The sequence below is a fragment of the Neurospora tetrasperma genome, assembly GCF_000213175.1.
Source record: "Neurospora tetrasperma FGSC 2508 unplaced genomic scaffold NEUTE1scaffold_81, whole genome shotgun sequence".
Taxonomy (NCBI): Eukaryota; Fungi; Ascomycota; class Sordariomycetes; order Sordariales; family Sordariaceae; genus Neurospora; species Neurospora tetrasperma.
In genome coordinates, this window is record NW_009799179.1 from 5,962,857 (window position 1) to 5,970,712 (window position 7,856).

The window sequence follows — 7,856 nt, forward strand, 5'->3', positions numbered from 1 at the left end:
CGGTTGTAGTAGATGTGTAAGATGGGGAGGTAAACCAAAGACGATAATGCTATTATCGTTATAGTATTATAAGAATTCGCTGGTATAGTGTGAGCTATACCTATCGAATATAAGCAACCGCTTTTTACCCTATTGAAACTTCTTTGAGTGCTCATCCCAGTACTTCAAGCATTCAAATGACAGCTAGTTATTTGAATACCCGGTTGCAGTAGTGGCGATAATTGTACGGGGGTCCAGCTTATCAACTCGATACCAATTGACCATATGAAGCTGGCCGGTAAGTATTATGAATGTTGGGCAGTGCTCGCTAGCTATAGAGACGGCTTCGATATACGGAGCTAATTTACGGTTCTCGGGGATGGCGAAGTAGTGTGTACGCTTCCGTTTAGTAACAACGAATTGGTCTTTCCCCATTCCAATACGGAAACCGGTCTCGTCCATATTCCAAATATTTGACGGTGGGAAGCCTTTTTCCTGAATAATATTGTAGAATTTTTCGAAGTACGCTGCTATCTAGTATACTAGTTATTAGTACTTTGCCATAGAAACGACATTTAGAAGCCGGGCTTACCTTATCTGTATCCTCGTTGTCTTTCTGTGTAGTATCCATCTTTTTTTGCTTGACTTTGGAATATTCGTAGCGCGTAATGAATCGTGACGCCCAGTTTTGACCAACGCGGGGCGGACCATCGACGTCGGCTAGCTCCGACTTGGAGGCACGGCTTTGATGTATGAGATTTGCTGCTTCAGCGATATACTCTGGTCTTACGGCGAGGTTGATTCTATCTAGACGGTCGATGTAGTTATATAGAGCTTCCTCCTTATGGGGGGTGAGCTTGGTGTTGCGTGCGGGGGTGCCCTTCTTGGGAGGGATGCCTTGAATACAGTTGCGGAGACGTTGTCGGGGAACGTCAAAATCCCTGCACAGCGCTGCGACCGGATACTCTGGATACTTCTCGTGGTATTCAACCGCTTGAAGCAATCGCGACTCCATTGTTTTGACGTCAATATCGTGAATACGGGGGTGGAGGTGGTTGTGCAAAGAAAGACGGTTGCAAATATCAAGAATCTGGTTGTTGTGCTGGTTTGGTTGTACTGGCGGTGAGCACCAACTTTAGGGGGTGCGAGTCTGGCGAGTCCCAAAAAAGTGGGGGCGTAGTACGGGTAATTACTACTCGAAGTATTAATAACCGTACTATAGTACGTTTTTTACAGGTAGGCTATTCGTTAGAGTTTGAAAGAGTAAGGGGATCGTTTGAGGGTATAGTAATTTGAAGGTTATTATTTAAATTTAAAGCAAAAGGATCTGGCGAGTTTGGTACTTGTACTTTAATAGTAGAGGCTATAGTAGAATCGCTTTTACCTGTATTAACTTCGTCGATTGTTTTGAAGTGGGATTATTACTATTAGAGTAATAATTTTAGTATTTAATTATTTTTTGCCCTCTTCTTTACCCCCTTCTTTTTTACCTTCTCCTTCCCCTTTTCTTTCGTATCATTAAGAATTTATTAGTTATTTAATAATTTTATTATACTATTCTTAAGTTGTTCTTTAATTCTATCGGCAATTTTAAAATCTCTAATACGGGAATAAAGATCCTATTCACTTTAATATAGAATAATAATAATCTTCTGCCCTATACTATAGAACTATAGTGCCTTATTGGCATAGGGTCCTTCTCCAATTCTCTAGAGGGGAAAACCGTGCGGCGTTAAGCGCCGCCGGGTAAAAACCCCCAGCTTTATTTCGGCCGTAGATCTCTATACCGCTCCTATCTTATTTATAGCTATAACGGTTCTTACCTACCGCTATAGCGAACCGATCTCGTCTCTTCCTTCGCTATATTATTCTAATACTAAAATAATAAGGATAATAGGAATAGGACCTAGAACGCCGCCTTCCTTCGCCGCCTCTCTATTTCAACCTTAATTATTCTTTCTTTTACCTTCCTTCCGCTTCTCCGTCCTATCTTCCCGTTTATTTCCCTATTTCTCCGCCTCTTTACTTTATTTATAATTACCTCTATTCTATCCTTTTACTTCCTACTCTTCGGTTCTACTTCTATTTATAATAATATAAGGACCTTTTCCTTTATTTATATAATCCTCCCTATAGCGCCCCTTCCTAATTTCCTTCTTCCTTTTTTCCTATTATAATATTATTTAAAATAGTTTCCTCCGGCTATAATTGCCCTAACCTAATTAATTTTATTTCTAACTTTAAAATCTCTTCCCCTAATTTATTTCTAAGCTTTATATCCTCCCCGGGTTTTATAGTTCTAATTTATTTAAAATTTATAATATTTTCCTATATTCTTCGTAGTAATCCGGATTTTATAATCCTTCCGAATTAATATAACTATCCCTCTTATTATTTCTAATCTATATATTAACCCGTCTAATATTATTTGTAAAATCCCTTACCTTTATTATACTTTAAATTTTACTATAATTCCGAAGACTAATTAAAAACCCGCTACTCTTAGTACCTTTTATAAAAATATTGTTAATAAAATTTATTTTATTTTATTTTCTAATAGGCTTCGCGTTCTTCCCTTTTTTATTTTTCCTCTTTAATTAACTTTTACTTTTAATTACCGACCTTTAAAATATAATTTATATTTTTACTATTAATAAATATGTATTAAATATTCCCGCCGGCCTTTATAATACCTATAATACTATTTAGTTAATAATTATTATTATAATGCTAGGTAGTATAGCCGGATATTATAAAAAATTGGATACTTTTATTCGCTCTATTAATTATTTTATTAAATATATATATAAATATTTAATATGAGATAATTTCCTTAATAATTTTTAATAATTTTCTCCGTACTCTATACTATAATACTATTACCTTCTAATAGAACGGCTATTATAAATTGTTTATAAGGAACGCTCTTTATAATTATATATTTTCTAATTTTAGTAATAAATAATAAACCCGGTCTATATTATTTTTAATTTTAATAGGAGTATGATTATTCTTATATATATTATATTTAATAGTAATAGTACTATTACTTTTATTTATATAGTCCCTAATTATAATAATAGTAGTATTACTTTTAATAGCCCTATAGCCTTCAATACCCCCGGCCGCCCTATTATAAATAAAGATTAGGTTTAATAGCGTTATAAAGTTACTACGAATTAAATTTGTATAATAGCGTTATTTGAAGAATTTTTTAAATATAATTAGGTATTCATTAAATAGTATTTTAATTTTTACTATAATTATAATTTAAATAGTATTTATAGTTAATATAATTATTTCTTCTTTATTTTTTATCCTTTTTTTTAATATTATTAATAATTCGTTCTTGTTTTAAAAATACTTTGCAATTTCCTTATACTACTCCTCCTCTAATTTAATTACTAAATAGTATTCCTTTAACTTACCTAATTTTAACGCTTATAATAGGATTTTCTTAATTTTAATTCTATTATCTAAATACTTTTAAAATTCCTCTCTTATTAATAATTAATTATTAGGGTCCGACTAAAAGGGAATTTCTATATTAAAGTAATTTAAAACGATATAGGCGAAGGTTTCCTTTTCAAATCTATAAGTATAAATAAGTATTTAAATATTTAGTATTTTCTTTCAAAAGAGGAAGGCCTAGAATTCAATAACCTCCATCCTAATTTAAATTAGGAGGGAATTCTTTACTTTAATTAATAAATATAATTCTTCCTTATTTTCTTCTAATATTTAACGTTTTTTTCTTTCCTTCTTCGTACTAACTATATATTATTAAATAACTTCGCTACTAAATTTAGGGCTAAAGTCGGTAATAATAAATTTGTACCGTCAATTAAATTTAATTATTATTATTACTAAGTAATAATTATAGTATAATACTTATTTTCAATTCGTTATATCCTTTAACGATTCTTTTTAATTAGTAATTATCGGTTCCGGGGTTTACAATAGCGGTAATAGGGTTCCTAATTCCGAGGGGGGACCGGCTATAATTACTAATAATTTCTCTATTAATACCTATATTTTAGTTTACCGAATTTTAATTATACTATTCTTTAATTTATTAGCGGGTAATTAATTTTTAGCCCGTTATATTTAAATATAATTAATAATTTAAATTATAGTCCTTCGAACGAACTTCGTTTAGTCCGTTTAGGTAAACCTTTTTTTAAAGGCCCGGACCTTTTTATTAAAATAGAAGTCGAATAGCAAATAAAAGGTTTCCGTTTCTAAATTCTATATTAGTATAGCTTTATATATTTTAATAATAATTCTTAAATATTTAGTTTAATATTTCGTTAGTCTAATTATAATCCTTCGTAGTTTTTTATAGATTTTAATTAATTAATAGAATATTAAAACTATATATAATAATACTACGAATATATTTAATATATATTTCCTTTACCCGAATAAAGGAGTAACCCTATATTTTTATAATTAATTTTATAAGTATATTTATTGAAAATTTTATTTTCTATTTTACTATTTCCGTATAAATTTAGTAATTAAATTTATAATCTAATTAAACCTTTAGGAATTTTGTAAATTTCATTAATTAAAATACTATATCCCCGAATTAGAAAGTTTCCGTCTTTAGTACCTTCGTCCGTATAAAATATATTAATTCTATTTTATTTATTTTAAACTCTATACTTTTGGCCCTTACTTATTCCGAATATATTTCTTATATTATTTATAAAGTTTAATAATTCTCTTTAATAGTATAGGCTATAATAATAATATTAATATTATTTACGAAGCTAAGAATAATTACGTTGGGAATTATTGCTAATTTCTAATATAATAGGGTAATAAAGAAAATAAATAGAATAAGGGAGAGGGGGGAGTTTTAAAATATATTTACTATAATAGTATAGGGGCGGAATATTTTATCGTCGAAGAAGAAGGAACTTCTTCTATCAGTAATAAAATTTATTACCTATTTAATAATTTATATTAGGAATTGTATTTCCTATAAAGTATATAGAAGTTATTTATAATTAATTTTATTAAACGCTCCTTTTAAATCGAAGAATATAAGGAATATTACAGCCCTAAATTTCTAAACTATATATACTATATTAATAAATACCCGGATTATAAATTTTATTGAACGGCCTATTTAATTACCTATTTAACCCTTTAGTAAGAGGTTAAACTTTTTAATTACCTATATAAATCTTTTAATTACAAATACTTAAAAGAATTTTTTAATATTATTAAATAATAATATAGGCCTTTATACGCCCGTTAATTTCTATTAGGTAGTATTTTTCTAAAGTTTCTTAAGGATAATTACTTTTATATTTTTAAACTATTATAGGAAATACCCAAATTAGAGGCTAATAGATATTAAATATACTATCGCCTACCAACATAGTTATTTATATAATTTTAAAAATTTATTTAAATATTAATTAACGTTGGGGGTTTTATTAAATACTATCCGGGAAAGTACGTCCTAAATATTTTCTTTAATAATTAATTCGCTAATAATTATTAAGTTAATACTATTTAATAGTTCGGTATAATCCGGTAAATAATTTATTAGAATATTTACTTTCGGGAAAAGATAGTTAGTAGAAATTTTAGCCTTACTATTATAATTTCTAATTTATATTACCCCTTTATAAATTTAAAGGGCTAATAATTTAGGCGGATTTATTAATTAATAATTTTAAATTCGGATTTACCTTTCTAATAATTAAAATTAATTTAAATTCTTTAAACTTTTAATAATACCTTCGTATTATATAGCCCGTTATACTTTTGAAATTATCCTCTTCTTTTTTATTATTACTTTAATAAAGTCCCTCTAATTTAATATTATTTAATATTTAAATTCTATTTAATACTTCTACTATACTTCCTTTATAACTATTTTATATCCTAATATTTATTAATTTACTTTTTTCCTTAGACCTTTCTTCTAATATAGGACGAACTCTTCTATAATATTTCTAAATTTTCTATCAAGCCTACGAAAGGCTAATTCAAAATCCTTTACTATATTAATTCTTTCTAAAACTAAAATCTATTTCTCCGCCGCTTCCTTTACCTTTATTATATTTATAAGACTCTAACTATATCCTCCTTCCTTTTCTACTTTCCTACTCCTTCTCCCTATTTAGATTTAAATTTCCTAAAAGTAATAGTCCAAACCAATTTATTCGTACTATTATACTCCTTAATATTCAGCTTCAACCCCGGATAATAATTATATATAATTAATTATTCTATTTTTTTCGCTTTGTATTATATTACTGAATTTTATTAATTTACTATAGAAGGTAAATAAATTAAATTTCTAATGCTATACCTATATAAGGAAGTAGGTAGCCCTTAGGCTAATCCTATTTTTTAAATCTTAATTAGAATAATAGAAGTTAAAATCCCTAATTATAATTTAATTTTCCGCTAGGGGTCCGATCTCGAAGAATTCGAAGAGTAGTAACCCCTATTAGTATTTTAGTATTCCTTATATTAAAATAGGGGAGTAAATAGAATAAACGGTTATTGAATCCCTTAAATTTTTAAATATTATTATAGTTTAGTCCTTCCTAATTTAAAAATTAAGGTCCTTTAAATTTTACTTTTTATTTATATATATTACTGTTTTCCTTTTTTTAAATAATTAATTCCGAAATACTTCCTATTCTTAAAATAGTAAATATCCCTATTCAAATTTTTACCCGGCTCCTAAATTGCTATAATATTATAAGTCTCCTTTTATTCGAATAGAAGTTTTCTTCTTTTATATAACTTCACTATATTTTAATAGAATATTTTTAATTAAATTATTAGTTACCCTAGGATAAAGTTCTTTCTAATCCTATAGTAGAGGATAAGGGTATTACTTCCTTTAGAGGGACTATAGTTATATAGGCGCTATTACTACTATACGGTCGATTCCCTCCTATATTCTACGAATATAGATAGTATATATCTATTAGGCCTTCCGGGGCTAGGGGTTTCGGTTGGGAGGTTGGGTTAATAACTTTTCTTAGCCGCCCTCTCTTCGCGCTTCCTCCAATTTATTTTTCTAAGGTAGTAATAATATAGGAGTTAGGAGGGGCGTCTAGTAGGATACCCTCGTCTATAATCTCTATTATTAGCTTTAATACCCTTCCAGTTAAGTTTTTTAGGGGGCGAACGCCTATAGCCTCTCGGCGTATACAATAAATATTTTTGTAATAACCTTCCAGAGAATAGGGTACTCCTTATAATTATATATAAAGTAACCCTTGTTTTTATATAATTTATAATAGACGAATAACCTATTTTTATTAGAAAAATAATTTACGTTATTAAAATAATTTCCTTTATATTTAGCTTCGTTATAATGGGCGTAAAGCGGTAGTTTTATATATGTAGAAAGTTCGCGAAAATGTTAAAACGCAGGTACTTGGTCGATAATGACGACAAAATCATTTTCAATATTAGAATCGTATTTAAGACGTCCGATTACCCCCCTCTATAATACCGTATTAATTGCGTATCGAAGGTGTAAGTATCGAGGCGATCGGAAGTATTAGGGGCGGATTAATATCGAGCCGATACGTACCAGGAGCGACCGGAATTAATATAATAATAATAATACCCCGAGCCGGCGTAAAGCCGGCGGAAGCCCCGGAAACCTTGAACTTATTTTAGGAAGAACGAGAGAAGTTTATAAAGGAAGCTATAAAATTTCTTAATATCGATAGTTTGCTTATTATTTGAATAGCGTAAGTAGAAAAATTTTTCGAAATTGCGGCGGCTACCCTATATACTTATAATTAAACCCCCTAGGCTAGCGACTGTAATATTAAATAGCTCCGAAAAGACGTTAATAAATTAAAGAAAATAGTCGTTAAGATTAT